Source organism: Hippopotamus amphibius, chromosome 4 (assembly GCF_030028045.1).
Source record: "Hippopotamus amphibius kiboko isolate mHipAmp2 chromosome 4, mHipAmp2.hap2, whole genome shotgun sequence".
Classification (NCBI taxonomy): Eukaryota; Metazoa; Chordata; class Mammalia; order Artiodactyla; family Hippopotamidae; genus Hippopotamus; species Hippopotamus amphibius.
The window spans coordinates 155,397,376-155,421,776 of NC_080189.1; the positions used below are offsets into that span (position 1 = coordinate 155,397,376).

General features: G+C 48.6%; 1 protein-coding gene across 1 annotated transcript in view; it reads left to right on the top strand.

Moving 5' to 3' along the window:
• Positions 1-24,401, top strand: part of GALNT16 (polypeptide N-acetylgalactosaminyltransferase 16) — a 93,291-nt gene that overhangs the window by 1,134 nt on the left and 67,756 nt on the right. The window lies entirely within an intron of this gene.

Below are 24,401 nucleotides of genomic sequence, written 5' to 3' on the forward strand. Positions count from 1 at the left end.
CAGTGGGAACAGTGAGCTGCTAAGCGCGTAGGTGGTCGTGCGCGCCCCCTCTCCGGCCTCTGGGGGCAAAGGACATGGGGTGGGGGCGCTGGGTGAGGCAGGGTCGCTAGGGGCTGTGCTGGACTTTGAGCTCCCTTCTCAATCCCGCTCAACTTGAACCGGTTTCTTTGGCACGGAGGACTCCCCACTGTCACCCCCAGGGTTCTCTGGGTCGGGGAAAGGTCTCGTCCTGAAGGCGTCCCTCGCCCCGACACCAGTCCATCACGACAGGTCAACCAGCAGTGTCTGCGCCCAGGCTCGGAAATTGTCTCTCACGAGGTCAGCCTCTCGACGTCAATGCGAGAGGGGAAACCAGGGCGGCGGGGCACGGCGGGGGCGTCGGCGGAGGTGCTGGGGCGTCCCCAGGAGCTCTGAGGGCCTGGGTTGGGGCGCGCCTGTCGCCACCTCCGCCCGGGCCCCTGGTGACAGCTTTGTGTGGAGGGGCACCTGTTGAGACGGGAGGCCCTGGGACCCGCGAGAGGCGCGCTCGGGCGGGCCGCGTTCTTCTGACAGGGGTGGATGGTGGGCAAGACTCTTGGGCGACCCTCCTGGACAAACTGCTAGGCGTGGGGATGGGGCAGCGCGGCCTGCGGGGGCCGGGAGGAAGGAGCGCAGTGCGGGGCTGAGGGTGGGGGAGTGGACCCGGGTGGCCATTCTGAAAGATCTGGGCCTGGAGATGGAGGGGTGAGAAGCTTTTGGAGGGGCGAAGGGTCAGGAGGACGAAGGCTTGTGTGGAGTAGAATCTGAGATCTTTGTGCCAAGGCAGCTGAGCCCCAGGAATATAATGTGTTGTCGATAGGGGCAGTTGTCAGTGCGGAAGTGCTCTCATATTTCCATCCTGCCTCAGATTCTGTTTCTTGTTACCTACCGGGAAAGAAGTAAAAAGAATCCCCTGCAAAAGAACCCTATTTCCAGACTGTGCCTGAGGAGACCTTAGGGTTTGTGGGTTTTCCCCAGCCCCACTCTCCCATTCCCACATCCCTGTCTGGTTGAGCTCTCTGGGAGCCAGCCTGATTAGGTAGAGTGTTCCCTTCTGGACTGAGGGTCCCTGCCACTAGGACACTGTTTCCAAAGCACTTGTGGATGTTTGGAAAGAAAGGCTGATGAGGAAAAAGCCTCCTGTGTAAAGATCCCAGAGTGTTGGGATCTGCGTGGACAGGCAGATTCCAGTCAGAACTGGGCAAACCAGGAGTAGCCCTGGACCCCCAGGGAGCTTCCACAGCAGGGACTCATCCAAGCTGCCCCATTCTCACTCTCTGAGAAGGCCAGCTCTAGTCCAGGGTAGGCGGGCCTGGAGTGGCAGGGGAGAGGCAGGCTGCCCAGATGTTCTGTCCTTCTCTGTGGTGATGTGATAGGAGGAGGATCTGAGCTGGAAGAGGAGGAGGAGAAGTGAGAGGAGGGGGAATGGAAGGGAAGAGCACAGAGAAACTAACTGGTGCCCAGAGCCCGAGGCTAGTCTCATTGCAGGCGCCACTACTTCAAAATCCGGGAAGGCCACTCAGACTGAGAGCCTGGGAATGGTGCTGGGGGGTTGAGGGGGGGCACTGCTGGAGGTGGGTGGAAATTGGAGGTCATGGGGGGCTGCAGTGAACATCCTCTCACCCTCTCCTTGTTCCCATGGGGTTTGACTTGCTGCCGATTAGAAGAGGGCTGTGAATTGGAAGCGGAGTTCAAAGTGTGAAGGAGTATCGGGGAGCCGGCAGTGGAGGTGCAGGAAGAGAGGGAGAGTGGAAGTTCCTGGGAGTGAGCCTCAGAGCCTTCTCTGGCCACTCTGGGCATAGCCAGCTCCCTCGCTGTTCTTAGGCTTTAAGCCCTGGATGTCTGTTCCATAGGCAGTGATCCCCAGTCACACGCTGCCTTTGACACAGCCTTGCACTGTATTCCCATCTTCCGGGGTATTTCACATAAGTGGAAGTCGACGTGTCTCCTCATTGAGTGGAAGCTGTCGTGCAGGGGCTGTGCAGGAGGCTTCTCGCATCTCCACCTTGATAAGCGCAGCAAGACTTAATAAGCACTGTTAGATGAGTGAAGTAGAATTTCTGCCCATCTCTGGGAGGAGTCAACGATCCAAGCTTCATATCCCACTAATACTTTCTTCTAGCTCCAGCCTGACTATAACTAGAGAGCTAGGGGAATATATGTTCAGCTTCTCCAGGAGGTAAACCCTTTGTTCAACTTAAAAGTGGCAGGTGCAGCTGAAGACTTGCTTTCTCTCTGAAATCTGTGGTTAACCTCTCACCGGTCTTCTTGCCATTCCAAAACATGTCTCTGTCTATTTGGGCCAGAACGCGCTGCCTGTGGATTTTCAGATTCTTAGAGAATGATGTGACCAGCCCTGCTGACACAGGCTGAGAAAGTTCAGACAAACGTCATCATCACTCCCCTGGGGAATCAGAGAGCTGAGCTGGAAAAGGGAGGGTCTGCATAACAGCCTGGGCCAGGAGGCAGCTCTGTCTTCACAATGTCTGGGTGATTCGAAGCCAGCCAAGTTGTTTCTGGACCTTGGAGGCACTTGTTTGGCATTGTGAGGTTGTTGACATGGCAACCGTATGGCCCAGATTTCTCAGGGAGGTCCTGATTTTTAATATTCTGTCCTGCTGTCAGCCCATGTGTCATAAATTTTGATGTGAAAAATTGGTTATAGAATCTGTGAAACTAAAGGGAGATACTGACTCCATCCGTAAATGGCTGCGTACAACATGTCAGGGTTTGTGATTTTTCCATGCTGTACTTTACGGGCAAGGCAGTGGATTTGGGGATATCCACTTAAATCTACGTTGATGCTCGCTGGCTCTGGACAGCAGCCAAAGCAGGAGGTGGAGCAGGCACAGCTGGCCTTCAGTCTTCAGGCCTCACAGTCGGGAAGAACATTTGTGATTGGTTTGGTTTTCCATATGCTAATTCGCTAATAGACACAGAATTTCACTTCACAAACATATTTTTAAAAGACTCTCCATTGTGGGTATTTTCAGGATAGGTATGCTCATTTGCAACATTTCCTATTTGAAACCATAAAAATTTTAGGCAAGAGTTTTCCTAAACTGGACTTTTTTTATCCTACACTTGGGATAGTGCTGAGTGAACATGGACAAAAACTTACATCTCTGGACCTTGATTATTTTGTGTGTTGAATTTGGGTGAAATGATTTGTAAGGTGTGTGGATCCTTGGGTAAGCTGATGATATATCTTCTTTTCTAGAAGCAAATAAATGGCTTTAAGGGAGTTCTTTTGAATGATCTTGTGAGATTTATGGCCAATTGAGGGGTACCCCTGTCCGGAGTAGGTCCTGTAGTAACCCCTGAGGCCACACAGGGATCCCCACTTACCTAGCAGAGGGGAACACGGAAGATGGATTTTCCAGCACTGTTCTCTGAGAGGAGAGGCTTCAATCTGATCTGGGTGAGTTTATATTTTATTTATAATGTGCGCATTTCGGAACCGTGGGAATATGATTTGCCTAAATGACAGAAAATGATGTTCTATTTAATTTGTGTAGGTGCCACACGAGAAAGAGGGTGGGCAGGGAGAAGCACAAACACCCCCAGTTCCCTTTGCCAAAATGTTCGAATGGAAAGGGCTTGATTTCCCATCATTGGGGTCCCAGCCTGGGTCATGTTGAGACCTGTCCGTAGGACTTGGCAACAGCACAGAGCCCACAAGACTGGTAAGGGCAGTGACAGCCCGAGCTCCCTCCCTGGGAGACCCGAGGGCCAGTGGCACAGGATCAGCTTTCAGATTCTGTTCATTCTCCTGCTGGCGCTTTATTTTTGAGTTGTAACAGCAGTTCCCCCACCGGCTGCTTTGAGGGATCTGAGCCTGGCTTTCTTCTCTGGCGGCTGTGTGGGCACAGGACGCCCTGGGGTCTGGAAGTGCCATTTAAATCAACGTGGAGGGGCACTGATAGGCCAGGCTGGGCCCCAGGACTGTCTTGCTGTAATAGAGGAAACCGCCCTGGGGTCAGAAGGGATCCTGAAACCGAGCAGTTCATTACAGTTAGAAGATTGCAGGACTTCCCTGGTGGCGCAGTGGTTAAGAATCTGCCTGCCAATGCAGGGGACACAGTTTCAATCCCTGGGCCGGGAAGATCCCTCATGCCGCGGAGCAACTAAGCCCATGAGCCACAACTGTTGAGTCTGCGCTCTAGGGCCCGTGAGCCACGACTACTGACCCCACGTGCTGCAGCTACTGAAGCCCGCGCACCTAGAGCCTGTGCTTCGCAACAAGAGAAGCCACTGCACTGAGAAGCCCTCGCACCGCAACAAAGAGTAGCCCCCGCTCTCTGCAACCAGAGAAAGCCTGTGCGCAGCAACGAAGACCCAATGCAGCCAACAAATAAATAAATACATACACAAATAAATTTAAAAAAAAGAAAAAAGAAGATTGCAGATTTATCCCCATCTGCTGCTTGAGGAGACCTGAAACATCTTCCCCATGAACAGAGGGGCAAGGACACAACGAGGCTAGACAGACAGGAGACCCAAGGCTTTCGGAAAGGAACAGGGAGCAGAGTTTTGAGGCTCAGGTCAACGATGCTTCTGCTTGGGCAGTAATTCCGTTCACTAAATCAGACAGCGTGCTTGCTACCGTCACAGACAGTGTACAGCCCACTTTGGAAATGGTCTCAGATGGCTAATGGTCTCTCCCCTGAATGCTGTGGTCTTTGATATGCAGCCGTCTAGCCTCCGTAATCACTGTTGCCTCTCTGTTATATTCACGTACGTGCTCTGTTAGGTGTTTTGCAAGCTTGAACCTCATTGAATCCCTTCAGTAACCTAATGAGGTAGGTGCCATTATCAGGTCCAGTTAACATATGAGTAAACTGAGGCTTAGAGGGAGTCAATGACTTACCCATGATCTGTCACCTAGTAAGTACCTTTGATATGAGGTGTTTCTGCCTCTGAAGCCCATGCTCTTGTCTTTTCCCTGAAGCATCTTCAGAACAAGTTCCAAGTCTCTTTTTTTGAAAAAATTACTTTATTTATTTATGTATTTTATTGGCTGTGTTGGGTCTTCATTGCTGTGCACGGGCTTGCTGTAGTTCTGGAGCGCAGGGGCTACTCTTCACTGCGATACTCAGACTTCTTATTGTGGTGGCTTCTCTTGCTGTGGAGCACGGCTCTAGGCGAGGGAGCTTCAGTAGTGGTGGCTCGCGGGCTCAGCTGCTCTGCAGCGTTGTGGGATCTTTCTGGCCCAGGGCTTGAACCCGTGTCCCCTGAATTGGCAGGTGGATTTTTAACCACTGCGCCACCAGGGAAACCCAAGTTCCAAGTTTAATGAGTCAGTGCATCTTTCCTGGAGCACCTAGGTCAGCACCTTGCTTTGCATTCACTCCTTAAACATGTGTTGGGGGAAAAGAAATGCAAAAACCATACAGAACAAAATGTTAGCAGTAGGAACGTAGGAGTATGGGTAAATCCTCCCTTCCCACTTTTGGCTTTTTCCAACATTTTCTATAATAAACATCTATTAACATTGTAATGATAAAGCCAATCAAGATGATTATTTGAAAAATATTCCATGACTGAATAAAAGCACGCTTGACTGCTTGATTTAAGTGTAAACTTCTTAACCATGTACATGCTTCTGAATCCCCCATCAGTGCTTAGCCCTGAGCCAACAGAAAAGGCGAGAGACTTCTTCGAATTATTCTGTAGGGTTCCAAGGAACAGAACTGGGGCTAGTGGGTAAAAGCTGCAGGGAGAGAGATTTGTTTTTACCAGAAGGAACACTTACTGAGCCGACCATCCCTGGAATAGTCCGAAGGCTGACCAGGGTTTCTCATCACACTCCCTGTCACCAGGTCAGCGCTTTCTTCCAGCAGCAGTGGGAGGAGGAGAAAAAGGCTCGTGGTCCTGACTGTCTCGGAAGATGTTAGGCAGCTCTGTAACCGAGTTTGAAACAGGGCCCGGTTATTATACCGCAGGAGGCCTGGCACCCTGCACAGCAGAGCTGGCTGAACACCCCGAGGCCAGGGAGGAGGGTGATGAAAAAGAAAGCCATAACTGCCACTGTGCTGTCCCCTCCCTGTTCCTTTGGAGCTGCCAAGCAGAGAAGGAGAGGGGGCCAAGGCTGGTCAGAGGCAAGGCCGCAAAGTCACAAGTGCTGGTCTTCAGACTCTTTCCTGCTCCCCAGAACGAGGTCCACAAAGGTTTTCCACCCACCTGAGGCCCCTTGAGGTCTGACCTTCCCATATGCCACTTCTGTTTCCCTCATCCAGCCCAGGGAGAGTTTCCAGGTGTTCCGTCCTGTCTCCTGGGGCCCTGCCCGTTGCTTTCCAGGGCGGCGCCGGCTGGCAGTGCCCCGAGCTGTGTTTATGGAGGAGGCCGAAGCCCAGGCCTGCCTGGCTCCCCAGCACCCTGATTTGCAGCCACACCCTTTGCCAGTATCTGGTTAGAGAGAGTGAGGCCCCTGGAGGACTTCTGTGAACATTTCAGAACAGGTAGGAGTGGCAGACAAGGGGTGTTTTGGGACAGAGGAGGCCATCATTATACTCTGTAGGCAAGATGAGGCTCAGGCCGCACCTGGGAAGACACCGAGGCAAGTCTGCCCCAGGTATAGCCTTTCTACTTTCTGGGCCCATTAGGACCCATTAGCTTAAGGGCACCAGTGCCACTTTCTTGCCTTTCCATGAAGTGAGGTGTGGCACCATGGAGATGAGGACAACATTGCCTCAGAGCGTGGGGGGGGAGGGGGGAGTGACATCTCTTAACACGCTCAGAAGTGTGAGCCCTGACATTGTGGGATTCCCCTGGGTTCTGGCTGGCCAGGTCCAGGCAGAACAGAGCAGCCCGGGATGGAAACAGATGTTGGCTGCCAGGGATGGGGGGGTGAGGGGGTGAGGGGATGGAGAGAGGATGCAGAATGAAGGCCAAGTGACCCCTTTTCTAGGCTCAGCCCTGCTCCCAAGAGGCTGTATTTCCTTAAGTGAGTCACTTCTACTCTCAGGGAATCTGTCAGATGAGGACTGAACTACGGGATCTCTGAGGTCCCTCCCAGCTCCAACCATCTTTGACCTTTTTGACCCATTCCTGCAAAAGTGAGGCAGTCCCAAGCCAGGGCTCATGGTCTGAGGTGCTTGGATTAAGGAGAATAAGGCCAGAGGGTGAGGTGTACAAAGAGCAGACCACTCGTGTTCAGAAGTGCATGAAACCAGTTCTCATAAGGAATAAACTGGACCAAAGCCACCCCATTCGCTTCTCTTCAAATACTAGCTGATGGAGCGATGCAGCTCGCCTTCTGCTGGACGAGAAGCCCATTGTATCCGTGTGTGTGTCTAGGAGGCACACAGACAAATATGTAGGAGTTTCTCAGGGTAGATTTCAGACTCTCAAAAATCCAGGAAGACCAGCAGGAGGCTGCAAAGACCCCTTGAGCAGAGAATTCATTGTCTCAAGCTCTTAGACTTTATTCAGAAGATAGGCATGGAATTAGGCCACAGCCTAGAAATCCACATTTTTTTTTTTTTTTGGCCGCACCGCGAGGCATGTGGGATATTAGTTTCCCAACTAGCCATCTAACCTGCGCTCCCTGCAGTGGAAGCACAGAGTCTTAACCCCTGGACCGCCAGGGAAATCCCCCAAATCCACGTATTTTTTTTTTGGTAAAAAATCAGTTTAAGGAATTCAGAAGGTTGTCCATCTCCCAGTAACCTTCAGCTTTTTGTAGGTTACATATACAGCAGATTAAAAGAAGCGAGATGAGGGTATTGCTAGGAGCAGCTAATACACCGAGACATGACGGTTGACAGCAAAGGACCAACCTGCCGTGTGAGGCTGGAGCAACCCCCTCCTGCAGGCACACACTGGTCAGAAGTGCTGAAGGCATTGTCTATCCCTTTGCTTGGCAATTATTTACTGAGTACCTACTGTGCACCAGGACCGTTAAAGGCTCTGGGGATGAAAAAAAAAAACGGGCAAAACCCCTGCTCTCAAAGAGCTCACATCCTAGTGGGGGAGACAGACCACCGAGAAATATACAATGTGTTAGGTGATGGCAAACATTATGAAAATAAAATAAAGCGGCAAAAGGGGACAGACAGATGAGAGGAGGATGGCCAGGAAAGACCTGTTGGATAAGATGGTGTTTGAGCTGCAGCATGAATGGAAAGAGTGAGCCGTGCAGACATCCGGGGGAGAGTGTTCCAGACAGCCAAAGCCCAGGGCACCATCTCTGCAGGGTAAGCAAGGGTAAAAGTGGCCCAAGGTGAAAGTCCGGATCATTAGGCCTCGTCGACCATGGTGAAGATGGGCTCAGAAAAGTGTCCCTGAGTCATCAGGAAGTGATCAATTACATTCAGTGTACTGGCTTGGGATGTCAGGGAGCTTATGTCATTCAGTTCAGAAAAATTTCCAGCAGTGTGGTCAAATATATTAGTAAGTGTTGGTTCTTAAAGAGGTAAACCTAGGTTCTTTGAAAAATATTCTGTGGCTGGATCACTTCATTTCCCTGCAATATGAGATCAGTGAGGTACTTGTGTGTCCTGTGTGTGTGTGTGTGCGCGTGTGTGTGTGTGTGTGCGCGCGCGGTGAGGCTATGTAAGGGGGAACAGAGGGTGCTAATGCCTGAAGAAATTTAAAAGACCAAAGATAATGGAGCCCTTGTTGAAATATTGGAGTAGGGCAGGATGGGGGAGGACTCTGTCCCTGGGGGAGAGTTTTGTGTGGGAAGGAGAATTCCTCTGTGCAGTGGTTACCTGATCAAGCACCCCTTTGTTTCTTTGTCTGGTTCGTTGTGTTCTCTTCAGGTGCATTTGGGACTCCAGAAAGGATGCTTTCTGGCGATGCAGGAACTTGGAATTCATGCCCTTGCCTGCCCCCTTCTGTACAAACAGACCCTGGAGGCTGAAGCATCCAGGGCCTTCCCTCAGACGCAGAGGTGGGCACCTGTGCCTGGGTGGACCCCCGAGGCCTGGCAGGATAAGTGACCCCACACAGCTTTTTTTTCAGGCAGGGGGTAGGTGAGAGGGGCTGCTTTCTGGAAGTGGGCTCTGCGTGGGCCTGTCTGAGGCCATGTGCTCTGATGTTCAGTGGCTTCCCCAGTGCCCAGGCGCCTGGTATTATGGGGCTTCGTGTGCCCGGCAAGCTGCAGGCGCTCTATGTTGTGGTTCAGGTCACACACCCTCAGTCTCAGACCCCTGTTAGTCATGCCCTTTTAAATGCTGCTTTTTAGACTTCAGATTTCCATCCCTTTATCTTCTTACAGCAGCTCTGGCTTTTAGCGTCTTTAAACAAACTGTTGGGGAGGGCTTCTGACATTTCAAGGTCTTTCATTTCAAGGGGGTCTGGCCTTGATGCCATAGCCCGAGGGAACCCATGGTGCCTTCCAAAGTTGCCAAGTTCCAGGGGTCTTAGCTTCTGCTGCCTCACAAGTCTGTGACCAGATTCTTTGCTTGGAAGCTGTCTTTTCCCCTTCCTGTGAAATCCTTTACTGGGTGCTGAGGGGCAGTTTGTGGGGAGTGTGGGAGGCTGGAGGCATCATCCCAGGGTTTGGGGTAGAGCCCAGCCTGAGGCTCAGGGAGAAAGAACCTGTGATTGATTAGTGATGTCTGCTGTGGTGTTGGTGCCTTGAAGGAATAAAGCGGTAGGACTGAGCCAAAGCCCCCAGATAGTTCACCAACCCAAGAGGCCAGAGGAAGAAAGGGAACCAAGGGAGAGAGCACACACTTCAGGGACCAGGGAAGGCGATGGAGGCCCTTTTGGAGCCACAAGCCAAGAGGGATTCCAGGTAGAGAGCAGAGCTGCCCATGGTAGTGGTTTAGTACCGTCTTGGTGCCCACCCTGTGTGGGCATGAAAATGGCAAGAGCCTTCTCCCAAAACACCAAAAGGAAATGACTTGCCCCTGCAAACTGCCTACCCCTGGTTTTCTGCAGAGCAGAAACACAGCATCACCTAGACAGCCCTTTCAATCAAGCAGGGCCCCTGAACCCCACCAGGGCAGGGGCTCAGGGCCAGGAGGGGGTGGGCTAGCCCAGGAACTGCAGAGCACGGAGCCTGGGAGATCTGAAAGCCTGTATTGGGTCAAAGCTGAGGGCAAGCCAAGCTGAGAGAGTACGAAAGGGCCTGGTCAGAGATTGAAGCCAGTTGTGAGGCCCAGGCCTGAGCAAGAGTGTTCAGAAGAGCCAGGCCACAGGTTCCCTGAGTGTAGTCAGAGGGGTTCTGATGGGAGATGTCGACTGCCCACAGGTAGGGAGAGCCCTGCAGGGTCCAGACCTGCTCTGACCAATACGGCAGCCACCAGCCACATGGGGCTATTGGGTGCTTGAAACATGGCTAATGCAACAGGAGAAACCGAATGTTTGATTTTATTTAATTTTCATTGATTTAAATGTAAAAGCAGACACTGATTTCAGTTATTGGAAAACTCCTAGGAGTGTTTAGAAGAACTTCAGTATATGGAATCTACATTTTCAGCTGTAAATTTTATGAAATGTCAATATAGATAAAATATTTCTGATGAGAATTTAGTATCTAAATTGAAATGTGCTGTAAGTGTAAAGTACACACTGGATTTCAGAGACTTAGTACAAAAAAAATTAAAATACCTCACTGATATTTTTTATATAATGTGTTGAAATGATAATATTTGGATATATGGGCTAAATAAAATGTATTATTAAAGTTAATTTTATCTGTTTTTACTTTTTAATGTGGCCACTAGAAGTTTAAAAATTATGTACGTGGCTTGTATTCTGTTTCCTTGGATAATGTTCCTCCTTACATGTGTTCATGACCCCTTTCTAAAGTGCTAGGAGGCTGTCCGCAGAAGGTTATATATAAAGTAAAGAATGTGGCTACGTTCCTAGTTTACCTTGACTTCAGGATGAGTTCTTTCTGGTCCAGCTGCTGCTGAGTCTTTAGTTCCTAGTTCACCATCATCTATGGGCACAGACACCTCCCAGTCTGGGCCCTCATCCTGATACCATCATTAACCAAGGTCAATGTTTTCTTGCAGTGTCTTCTCTTTTTAAAATCCCTTCTAAGCTCTCACTGTGATGAAAATGGGTTTTGGAGGAGGGGTAAGAGCAGTGGAGGCAGGGAGCCTTTTACTCCCTTGGAAACTAGAGAGATTAGTTCCAGTCTGTTGCTTTTGGTGTTTCGTCTTTGTCCTGTTAGAGCCAGAATGACAAATAGGTCTCAGCTCTACTGCCTGCTCAGAACCAGTGGACGTGGCATCCTGGAGCACTGTGGTGAGAAGAATTCTGAAGCTGCATCCAGACTGAGTGGGAAAGAGGCAATTGATTAACCATGTCTGTAAAGGGCAAGGAAGGGGACTGTAGAACATATACATTGTGGGAAAAAAAAAAGAACATGTACATTGTATTTATTGATCCTGCAGTTCAATAGCTACTGCCTTCTTTGAGCAATTTTTCTCTACTTGAAGATATACTTTGAGACATTGCCCACTTTGAAGAAGCAGGGATGAGGCTTGTATTGAGTCAGATGTGCAGAGGAGAAACTGGTCATCTTCAGGGATCAGAACCCTAACTAAGAAGATGTGACAAGAGCTTTAAAATGTTGTGTAAAGTTTTAGTAACATTTTTCACTTATTCCGTGAAAGTGAGTTGGCTCTGGTCTGAGACCCGCGTACGGGCAGCGTAAGAGGTGGTTAGAGTTGCAACCTAAGGAGAAGGGTAAAGCCCGGAGGGTCTAGGGGAAGAGAAGAGGGTTGGCTCTTTTCCTTTTTTCTCTCCTTCCTCTTCCCTCCCTGAAAAGCAGGCTCTGTGAATTTGAGACCATTTCGCACTTCTTGGTGCCACGTTTTTGGTTATGGCTTTGTTTAGGATGCAGCATGAGGTAGCGGTTATGGGCACAGCCCCTGGAGCCCATGTCAGAGTGCATGTTCCAGCCCTGCCGCTCACTAGCAAGTTATTTAAGCATTCTGTGCCTTAGTTTTCTTATCTGTAAAATGGGGATACTAGTAGTCCCGATTTCAGATGGGTGCTATGACGTGCTGTAAGTGTAAAATACACGCTGGATTTCAGAGACGTAAAGTGTTTAGAATAGTGCCGAGCAGGTAGTAAGTGCTATACTAGTGTCAGCATACAAGTTAATAATAACAATACACATTGTCGTTATTGCTTCACTTGCATATTGTTTATTTGATGCTGCATAACAATCCCCCTAAAACGTAATGGCTTAAAACAACAAAAATCATTTGTTGTCTCTCGTTATTCCTGTGGGTCAGGTATTTGGGAGTGACTTGGCTGGGTGGGTCTGGCTCCAGGTTTCTCAGTGAGGTTGCGCTTGGATGTCAGCTGGGGTGCAGTCATCGAAAGGATGGAGGGTGGCTCAGTCACATGGCTGGCAGGTTGGTGCTGGCTGTTGGCAGGAGGCCTCGGTTCTTCCCCACGTGGGCCTCTCCACAGCCCTGCTTGAGAGTCTGCACGAAGTGGTGGCTGGCTTCGCCCTGAGCAAGCAAACCAGGAGACCAAGACACATACTGCAAAGCCTTCTTGACCTAATCTGGGAATTCACATAAGCAGAGGAGTGATGGGGTCTGACTTACACTTTGAGAGACCACTGCGGTTTGCTGGTTTGAGAAGAGACAGAAGAAGGGCAAAGAGGCAGAAACATTTTTTGACTGCTTGCTGTATGCCAGGAGCCTGCCAATTGTGTTTCATATATTTTCCCCCTTAACTGTCATAGCAAGCTTGTGGGCTGAGTATTACTATCCCCATTTTACAGATAAGGAACCTGACTCAGAGAGAGTGGAATACCTGCCAACAGAGCCAGGATTTGACCAGGTTCGCCTGGCAACAAAGCTTAGGAAACACTGACTTCTCAGGATGCCCACCACCTGATGGCATGGCTTACGAGGGAAAAGCAGACTTTGTGAAGAATCTTAATTCCCTTATTTCTTGAAATCAGGATGGGGAACCTAAGAGAGAACCCGATTGCAGATGATGTAGTGTGATACATTTATGCAAATTAGAGTAATAGAAAACAATTGCGTCTATTGTTCCTGGATGTGTGTGTGTATGTGTACCTATATATCTCAAAGTATAATAATGGACCAAAGAGGATACACAGCGCACTCAGGAAGCAAGTATTCCTGGAGGAGATGGGAGAGGGAACCAACAAGGAGTTTTGACTGTCTTTGTAACATGATATGTCAGGGGTTTTGTTTGTTTCTTTGTTGTTTGTTTTAATAAAAGAGAGAGGCTTAAAGCCAATCTGATAAAACATTGAGTTGTTAATTTGGGGGGCAATGCAGGTTTTTCTTAGTTTTTGTACTTTTTATTTTATTTACTTTTTAAATTTATTTTTTTATTGGGTTTGTTGGGTCTTTGTTACTGCACACAGGCTTTCTCTAGTTGTGGCGAGCGGGGGCTACTCTTCATTGTGGTGTGCAGGCTCCTCATTGCCGTGGCTTCTCTTGTTACAGAGCACAGGCTCTAGGTGCGTAGGCTTCAGTAGTTGTGGCACACAGGCTCAGTAGTTGTGGCTCATAGGCTCTAGAGCACAGGCTCAATAGTTGTGGCACACGGGCTTAGTTGCTCCGTGGCATGTGGGATCCTCCTGGAGCAGGGATCGAACCCGTGTCCCCTGCATTGGCAGGTGGATTCTTAACCACTGTGCCACTATGAAGTCCTGTACTTTTTAGAATTAAAAACAAAAACAAAAAAACAAAACAAAACAAAACAAACAAAATCTAAAATTCTAAAAATTAATTCTAAAAATATTTTAAAAGAGAAAGAAAGAGCTGGTGCCCAAGGGTTGCTGGGTCTCAACTGCATGAAGATGGAGAAGGAGGGTAGTGGAGGACTTGAAGGCAAGATTCCTCTTCCCCCCATTGCCCCCTCCCAGTAAAGCCTGTCACCCAAGCAGCACTGTTTTCACTTGCCTGTCACCCAAGCAGCGCTGTTTTCACTGTTTCACAGCAAAGCGATTCTCCATTCTCGGTGCTTGGTGCTTGGGTGTGTGTGTTCTGTACCTGAAGACCAGCCCCGAGGCAGGTGTGGGGATCGGAGGGTGGGGGTGGAGTGGGGTGGTGCTGACGTGGAAGGCAGTGGTGGTAGAGAAAGCAATTTCTTCAGCAAGGTCTTCGTGTTGGGGTGCAGGGGGCTGGAGGATAAGAAGGGTCAGCAAAGGAGGAAAAGATCAGGTGAAGAAAATTGGGGGCCAGAGACTGAGAGTCCCATCTGTGAAAGGACATGAATAGTAAAAATGGGTGTCTCTGCACCCCCCTCTCAGGGTGAGGGGATGACAAAGTCTTTTGGGAGAAAGGTATGAGATCAAAGACAAGCAGGTTTTTCTTTATTGTTCTTTTTTCTCCCTTTGGACATGGTATATGCTTAATATATAAGAGATGGGAAATCAAAAAGGACCGGAAAATCATCCCAAAATCCACCGTTCAAGCTTATCACTATTAACATTTTGGTGAATAATCAATCCAGATCGTTTTTGGTGGATTTTCCTTAGTGAAATCATGCATTTTATCCTGCTTTGTACCTGCTTCTTGTTGTATAACTTTATCTTTCTGTGTCACCTTTCTATGTCATTGTCTTCCTCCAAATATTTTTTAATTACTGCCTAGAATTTCAGTGGGTGGATGTTTCATAGATCATATAATCACAGTCCATAAATGATGGGTGTTTAGATTAGATTGAACAACATGAAATTGTTCTTTATGGGTCAAAAATAGTCAAACGTTGGCAGTTTCATATGTTTCAACCAAATGTTCTCCTGTTTTTTATTCTCATGAACAACACAACGGTGAATATCCTTGTAGGTAAATCTTTACGTGTAGCCTTGATTAATTCCTTAGGTTAGTACCTGGAGATGGAGTTGTTGAATGAATATCGAAAAATAAAGACATAATCTGATAGGGTTGGGATTAGGGTGAGGTGAGAGGCGAGTGGTCTAAGCGCAGGGCTGCATCCTATCTTTAACATTTTAATAAAATATTTAAGAAAATATTTCAGTAGGATATTATCTATATTGATTCTTGAGGTTTTTTGGTGCCCTTTTACATTTTGCAGCTGGGCTGAGTGCCTCACTTCCCTTACCCTAATCCCAGCCCTGGATAACAGTAGTATTTATCTTTCTGAGTTGTTATGATGAGTGACTGCATGTAAACCTCTCAAAACAGCGTCCACGGTAAGATCAATAAATGTTGTGTACGTTTCCACCCAGAAAGCATTTGTTTTCTAGTGTGTGACAAGCACTGAGCTAGAAGTTTGGGTGCAAAGGTGGATAAGCCCCGGCTCCTGTCCTCCAGCTGCTTGGGCTTGGAAGGGAGCTGCTGAGGGTGGGGAAGGCTGTGGGGTGGGTGCTGTCCCAGGGCATGTGCTGAGTAGAGCAAAGTCTTTGCCACCCTCACTGAGGGGGTGATGACGTGGCTGAGACTTTATTTTTTTCACAAGACAACTTCAAATGAAAATTTTTTACATATGTATACATTCATTTTTTACAGTATTTTTCATTGGAGTATAGTTGCTTTACAATATTGTGTTAGTTTATGCTGTGCAGCAAAGTGAATCAGCTACACGTATACATATATCCCCTGGTTTTTTTAAAGAACTTTTATTGAGATATAATTGACATACAAATAAATTGCATATATTTAAAGTGTACAATTTGATATTTTTTTTCTTATTAGTAATGTATATATGGCACTCCCAATCTCCCAATTCATCCCACCCCAAACCCCCGCACTTTCCCCTCTTGGTGTCCATATGTTTGTTCTCTACATCTGTGTCTCTATTTCTGCCTTGTCAACTGGTTGATCTGTACCATTTTTCTATATTCTGCATATATACATTAATATACGATGTTTGTTTTTCTCTTTCTTACTTCACTCTGTATGACAGTCTCTAGGTCCATCCATGTCTCTGCAAATGTCCCCATTTCATTCCTTTTTACGGCTGAGTAATATTCCATTGTATATATGTACCACATCTTTTTTTTAATACATTTATTTATTTAATTTATTGGCTGCATTGGGTTTTTGTTGCTGCACACAGGCTTTCTCTAGCTGATGCAAGTGGGGGCTACTCTTCATTGTGGTGCGTCGGCTCCTCATTGTAGTGGCTACTCTTGTTGCAGAGCACAGGCTCTAGGCACGTGGGCTTCAATAGCTGCGGCACATGGGCTCAATAGTTGTGGCTTACGGGCTCTAGAGCACAAGCTCAATAGTTGTGGCACGTGGGCTTAATTGCTCCACAGCACGTGGAATCTTCCCAGAGTAGGGTTCGAACCCATGTCTCCTGCATTGGCAGGTGGATGCTTAACCACTGCGCCGCCTAGGAAGTCCCTACCACATCTTCTTTATCCATTCATCTGTTGATGGACATTTAGGTTGCTTTCATGACCTGGCTATTGTATGGCTTTTCCATTATGGTATATCACAGGATATAGAATAAAGTTCCCTGTGCTATACAGTAGAACCTTGTTGTTTATCCATTCTATATATAATAATTTGCATCTGCTAATCCCAAACTCCCAATCCATCCCTCCTCTACCCCCACCCTTGATAACCACAAGTCTATGTCTGTGAGTCTGTTTCTCTTTCTTAGATAGGTTCATTTGTGTCATATTTTAGATTCCACATATAAGTGATATCATATGGTATTTGTCTTTCTCTTTCTGACTTACTTCATTTAATATGATAATCTAGGTCCATCCACATTGCTGCAAATGGCATTGTTTCATTTGTTTTATGGCTAAGTAGAATTCCATTGTATATATATACCATATCTTCTTTATCCATTCATCTGTTGATGGACATGTAGGTTGTTTCCATGTCTTGGCTATTGTGAATACTGCTGTTATGAACATAGGGGTGCATGTATCTATTTGAATTATAGTTTGGTCCGGATATATGCCCAGGTGTGGGATTGCTGGATCATATGGCAACTCTATTTTTAGTTTTTTGAGGAACCTCCATACTGTTTTCCATAGTGGCTGCACCAGGTTACATTCCCACCAACGGTGTAGGAAGGTTCCCTCTTCTCCACACCGTCTCCAGCATTTGTTATTTGTAGACTTTTTAATGATGGCCATTCTGACCGGTGTGAGATCACTGTAGTCTTGATTTGCATTTCTTTAATAACTGGCCATGTTGAGCGTCTTTTCATATGCCTGTTGGCCATCTGTATGTCTTCTTTGGGGAAATGTCTATTAGGGCTTCTGGTGGCTGAGACATTAAAGATGAGCATATGCTGACTGGACATGGAGAGAAAGGAATATTAGGCAGGAGGTGTGGCCTGAGCAAGGGCACAGCATGCTATGCCCAATTCTAAGTCATTTTCTTTCTTTCTTTCTTTTGTTAAGAACTTTTATTCAGATACTTTTAACAGACAATAAACTGCATATATTTAGAGTGTACAATTTGGTATCCCAATCTCCCAATTCATTCCCCCCAACCCTCCCCACTTTCCCCACTTGGTGTCCATATGTTTCTTCTCTACATCTGGGTCTCTACTTCTGCCTTGCAAATGGGTTGATTTGTACCATTTTTCTATAGTCCGATATATGTGTTAATATACGATATTTGTTTTTCTCTTTCTGACTCACTTCACTCTGTATGACAGTCTCTAGGTCCATCCGTGTCTCTACAAATGTCCCAGTTTCATTGCTTTTTACAGCTGAGTCATATTCCATTGTATATATGTGCCACATCTTCTTTATCCATTCATCTGTTGATGGACATTTAGGTTGCTTCCATGTCCTGGCTATTGCAAATAGTGCTGCAATGAACATGGGAGTGCATGTGTCTTTTTGAATTATGGTGTTCTCTGGGTATATGCCCAGCAGTGGGACTAAGTCATTTTCTAAGGTTGGAATGGGGGGTGGGGGGTAGGTTGGGAATGAGACTGGGTGGGTGGGGGAAGACCCTGGGATTCTGCCGTGAGCCCAGTATTGATTCTGTTCCCAAGCCACACTGACTACAGGAGAGCCCAGCTTAGAATGGTCCCAGGGGTGCTGCTTTCCCTGGGTAACAGAAATGGCGATATTGATGCCTAATATTGACTTCTTCTTTTCTTATGTTTACTTGTTGTAAAATGCATATAACATAAACTTTACCATATAAACCATTTAAAAATGTACATAGTAGCATTAGATACATTCACATTGTCGTGCAGCTGTCACCACCATCCATCTCCAGAACCTTTCCAACATCCTAAACTCAACTCTGTACCCATTAAACACTAATTCTCCATTCCTGCCTTCCCCCAGCTCTTGGAAAGCACCATTCTACTTTCTGTCTCAATGAATGTGCCTCTCCTAGGTGCCTCTTGTAAGTGGAATCCCTGGCTTATTTCACTTAGCATAGTGTCCTCAAGGTTCCTCTATTTTATAGCATAGGTCAGAATTTCCTTCCTTTTTGTGGCTGAATATTTTCTGTTACATGCATATACCACGTTTCTTAGCCAATCATTTGTTGATGGACACTTGGGTTGTTTCCAACTTTTGGCTACTGTGAATGATGCAGATATGAACTTGGAGACCCTGCTTTCAGTTCTTCCATGTACATACCCAGAAGTGGAATTGCTGGATCAAATTCTATGTTTAATATTTTGAGGAACTGCCATACTGTTTTCCTATTCTTATTATTTTTACCAGATAAGAGAGCTGAGGCACCCAGTACAGTGCCTGCCTCTAGTGACCTTGGTTGACTGAATGAGGCTCAAGATTGAGTAACTTGCCCAAGGCCTCACAGCTGGAGGTGGGGGAGTGAGGTCAGAACAAATTCAAACCCAGGGGCCAACCCAGGGGCCAAAGGCTCTTCATCTCCAGGCTATTCTCATTCCTGGAGAGGGCCTGGCTCTCGTCTATCCTGGGAGGAGTCTCACCATCCCTTTTCCCTTCCCTCCCTTTGGGGTAGAAGCTGAGGATACAGCCCTCAGGGAGCTCCCCAACTCTTTGCAGCAGTTAGTTGCAAAGTTGCCAATGATAATTGTGACTCTTTTAGGAAAAGAAAGGGGCAGGCAGGTCCAGTCACCCACGTTCAGGAGGAAAAGAGCAGCTTGAGCTGCTCATGACTAATAAAAACTCGGAGCCTTCGCCCCATGCCCACGCCACTCCCTGAGGGCCCGGGCACCTGCCACACTGCCGTCAATCCAGCCGAGCTGGAGATTGTTCCTCCTTAGCTGATCCTGCACACCCAGTGCATGGTGTCAGCATTCGGACCTGACCTCCATGGTGCCTGGTATGTGGGGAGCACTCTGACTCTGGGACGACTGAACTTACAGGGCCTCCTGTGTGCTGGGCCCAGGGCAAAGGACTTGACCCATATTCTCTGGCTTGACTCTGTGAGCAAGGGACTGTTAGTATCTTCGTTGGACAGACGAAGAAACTATGGCTCAGAGAGCAAATGACCTGTTCTCTGTTTCAGCCAATCCTTCGCAGTGCTGGGATAGGCAGCAGGCATCCGGGTTCCTCACCGCAGACTCATACAGGAGAGGGGGCATCCACGTCAGCTCCAGACTTGTTAGGTTTGGGAGGTCTCACTCGAAGCCCCCGTTTGAATCCCTAGAGTAGGAGGGTGGAAAAGAGGGGTGATTCCAAAGCTGGGGGACCCCAGCACCCTGCTTGTCTGCCTTCTCCTCTTTGCAGGGTTCTGTGAGCTCCAGTGGTGGAAAGTGCTCTCCTTTGTTGCGCACAGGGCTGTGTGGCCATGACGCCAGCCCAGCCCTCCATCCTCCTGGGCTTCACATGCTCACATGACCCGGGGAGCCCTGGCTGCTCAAGACACGGACATCAGTCTCTTCTCCCAGGATGCAGGCCTGTGGCATTTCTGAGACCCGATATTTCACAAGCCTGGGGAGCCCAGCTCAGTCCCCAGTCACTCCAGACACAGTCCTCTGCCCCAGCGTGGGGGTGTTGGTAGCAGCTGAGTCTGTCCCCAGGGCCTGTCTAAACCTGCAGCCACCATGATGGTCATTAGAGAAATGATATTTCTTCTGAAATGACTTCCTGCTGGTGAGTACTTGCATACACAGAGCATGTCAAAGACCAGGTGTTAGGACCGTTAATTTTCCATAAGTTTCTATAAGAGAGGTCTATAAGACCTCTGAGAGACATCAGAACTGACAAAGATTATGTTTGCACTCGCTAGTTTGTTTTTTTTCTTTACATATAGACAATTCAAGCTGCATGGTGAGGTCAGTACCCTTTCTAGGGGCTTGGAACCTGGGACCACTCTTGTCCTCTAGAGGCGGTTCCTTGTGCTGTTCCTTTGCACACCACCTACTTGGACATGTTGTGTTGGAGTCAAATCCCCCACTTTATTGATCTCTTATTTTTCCTTCTGTTCACTGCGCCTTAGCCACACTGCCCTTCTTACACAGCACATCCAGTTGTGCTGCCCCGGGTCCTTTGCACAGGCGGTCCCCTCTGCCTAGAGCTCAGCCCACCCCGGAGCTGACCACAACTGGCTCCTCTCTCCAGCCTTTTACCTTACTTTATTGCCTTCCCCACACATCACTCCTGGACATGATCTTTTTATGTGTTCTTTACTGCTCTCCAACTTACCCTCTTTACCCTTCCGTACCACCAGAGAAGGGCCTGCCATGCAGCTACCTGTAAATACATGTAGTTACCATGGGGCAAGTGTCCTGACCCCTCTAAGCTTTCTAAAGCCTCCGTTTCTTTGTCTGTTCAGTAGGCATAATTAGTCATGTGGGTTACATTAAAAGAGATATACCAGGGACTTCCCTGGTGGCGCACTGGTTAAGACTCTGTGCTCCCAACGCAGGGGGCCTGGGTTCGATCCCTGGTCAGGGAACTAGATCCCACATGCATGCTGCAACCAAGAGTTCGCATGCCACAACTAAGAACCCCATGTGCTGCAACTAAGACCCAGTGCAACCTAAATAAATATTAAAAAAGAGAGAGAGATCCCATCTACATGGGATGTGGCACAGAGCAGACACATCACAAATGGCGGGTCACTCATGTCATTCACTTGAGTTCCTTGAGAGCAAAGAGCATGTCTGTCTCGTTGTGCCGGAGAGTGCCTGGAACCTACCAGTAAACATTGACCAAATCAGCGGGATGCTGACCATCATTGGTAACGCTGCTATTTCTTTGCTCACAACTTGGCCCTTTGTGGGCTGCATCACTCATGTCTTGGTTGCCAGGACGTCGACCCGTCTGCCAGATTCACACTTGGCCTCTGATTCTTGGGCTCAGGCAAGTAAGGAGCTTGGTGTAATACTCCAGGAAGCTTTTCCAGGGTGGGAGAGATGGGGTGATGGTCATCACGGGAGTTAAGACCACAGACCCTGTGAAGTCTAACTGCCTTAGGTTTAAATCTAGCTTCACTGCTTATTAGCTGTGTGATCTTGGGCAAGTTCCTTCACCTGTTTGTGTCTCAGTACCTACATCACAGGGTAGTTACGAGGGTTTGACTGTTTACTATAAGTAGTGCTCTTAGAATGGCACCTGGCACTTAGTTAGTGCTATGTTAAGTTTGTTATTTTTATTATCCCTCTGTTTTCTCTGCTTCCCTGTGTTGTGTCTTCACTCATATAAAATATGTTCATTAAGCACCTACAATGCGGGACTTCGCTGTTGACGCAGTGGTTAAGAATCCACCTGCCAATGCAGGGGACACAGGTTCAATCCCTGGTCCGGGAAGATTCCACGTGCCTCAGAGCAACTAAGCCCGTGTGCCACAACTACTGAGCCTGTGTGCTACAACTACTGAAGCTGTGCGCCTAGAGCCCATGCTCCACAACAAGAGAAGCCACTGCACTGAGAAGCCTGCACACCGCAATGAAGAGTAGCCCCCCGCTCACCACAACTAGAGAAAGCCTGCACGCAGCAATGAAGACCCAACACGGCCAGAAATAAATAAAATTAAAAAAAAAAAGAAGCACCTACCATGCATCAAGAGCTGTGCAGGGTACCAGGGAATCAAAGGTGAACCAGCATCCTAGCCCCTGTCCTCAAGGTGTTTACAGTCAGGCAGGAGAACAGATGATGACAGAGGTGTGGCTAGATGCCAGGGGAGGATGGAAGAATGATTCAGCTGAGCTGTGCCCCTGCTGGTTTAGAAAACTAAATTCCTGCCTCGGGGCGCTCACACCTGCCCTGCTGAACAGCTCTCTGACCCTCCCCTGGGACTAGACTCATCCTGACTTCTCAGAGCTGCAGGGGCCATGGAGACCTGCATCTCTTCCTTCTCTCCCACTCAACCCTCCTGCAGTTCCTCCAGGAAAGGCTGCCGGCTCTTCAGCCACAGGGAACGGGGAGCAAAGCCACCCCCTTGATGCTGCCACCTTCCAGCCTCAAAGGCCTTGGGCCGTCACTGTCAGCAAGAACAGAGGAACCCGGCTGTCGGGGAGCGGGGTTGGAGGGCTGGTGGCACACAGCTGGGTATAACCGAGGAGCTCCCAGCCCCGGGTCAGCTCCTGTGCTGCCACTTCAGTGACTCAGCCTGCCTGGCGTGCCCCAAGGAAGTGATGGTTGGGAGCCAAAGCAAGGGGGCTCTTTTCACGTGGGCCGGTCACTTGTGACAGATGCTCCTGGGCAGAAAACTTGCCACCCGGCCCTGCACGCGACGCTGCGGCCTCCACTGAGCAGGCACATGAGCAAACGCCGGGACTCTCTGCTCTGGACCACAGCTCTGGTTCCTCGGCTAACTGTGAACTTGGGCAGATTACATCTCTGTCCTGCGCCTGTTTCCTCAACTGCAAAAGGGGGACAATGAGAGTAAAGTGCCTTCCCCACAGAGGAGAAGACGGTTGTGAGGCTCCGGTGAGATTATGTGTTAAAACATGGAGTACTGGGCTTGGCTTTATTGTCCCTTATTATGCTGGTGTCATTTATTATTGTCCTTATTTTCCAGGGACACTTAGGTCACACCTACAGCCCATCCCACATGGAAGCAGGATCTCATGTAAGAAAGATCCTTTCATTTTCCTAACAAACTGTCCTACATACCACGGTGTGCATTTCCATTCTAGCGGGGGCTGTTGTAGTTGTACAGGGGAGCGGCCCTCAGTTTCCACAGATACTGGACACCTGGAGTTGCAGCTGCTGCGACTGAAGGGAACTGAGGCCCTCTCTCCTGTCCTCCCTCAGGGACCGTGCTGTCCTCACACAGAGGCCTGTGTCTCCTGGGTACGCACTCATGTTCCTCACTAGCCCTGGCTTCTCCGTCCTTCTGCTGGCACGGGGCCCGTGATCGTGGTGACCCAGCCCCAGATCTCCCTTGTGGCCTTCACCTCAGCCATCTTTGCCCAACCAGTGCGGTCTCTCAGTGCTCTACTGATCTCAGAGGGACAGCAGTGAGTGGTGGTTTGAAGCGAGATCTTAGTTCCCTGCCCAGGAATTGGACCTGGGTAGCCTGGATGAAAACCAGGAATCCTAGCCACAGGTCCCCCAGGGGTTAAAGACTAGAAGCAAAGTTCCCCTGGCTCCCCATCCCCCACCTTTGAAAGCAAAAATGTTTCAGGGAGACAAAAACTGTAAAAACAGGTACAAAGGTTATTATTAGAGACACAGCACAACAAGTGGGAGAGCCCACAGAGAAACAGTTTGTTTATTTAAGACTGAAGCAAGGCAGAGATACACACTGGCGAGAAAGGAGAGAATGGGTAGGGGTGTCCTTTCTCATGAGGAGGAGTACAGTGAAGAGGTGATTTAAATCAGTTACACAGGACAGTCCTTCTGGGTCTTTGATTACCTTTGGCCGATGATCTTGTTTCGTTTTTCACACGTGACCTGCCCTAGGCCCCTCCCCAACATACATGCACAACTTTTTGCTAAGATGGGTTCCAGCACAGAGGCCAGTGGGGGGGTATACCCACACTTATTATGGGGTGGCGCCCCCTCCCTTTTTGACCCCCAAGGAGCCTTCCTACACATGTGCAGACAGGGAAGTTTTCCTTGACCTCAGGAGTGGTCATCTCATCTCTTTACTTCAGCAGAGCTCAGCTTCTGCCACTAGCTTTGTCCTTGGAGTGTTTGGGGGAAAACAAAGCTTCAATTTCACTCCGCTTGACAAAGACCGGCTGTCCAGCCCAGGGGCCCACGTGCCTCCTACCTCACTACCTCATGAGAGAGCCTCTGACTGGTCCAGCTCCTCCCGCTGAGCCTGGCCACAGAGGTTAAGGGTCACTAGTCAACACCTAGATGGGCCACCTTTGGGTCAGTGCCCAACCGGGTCAAATGGCTGTGGCAAAGCACCCAGAGTCGTGGGGGCACAGATCACATCGATTAGGGCAGCAGGGGCTGTGGGGATGAGGTAGGCAGTGGGTCCCTTAAAAAGGAGGTGGACAAAGGAACTCTCTGGAGTGATATAAATGTTGTATTTCTCGGTAAGGATTTGGATGGGACAGGTGTGCGCATTATTAAACTTCATCTAAAGGTGCACTTAAGATTTGTGCATTTTACATCCACACACACA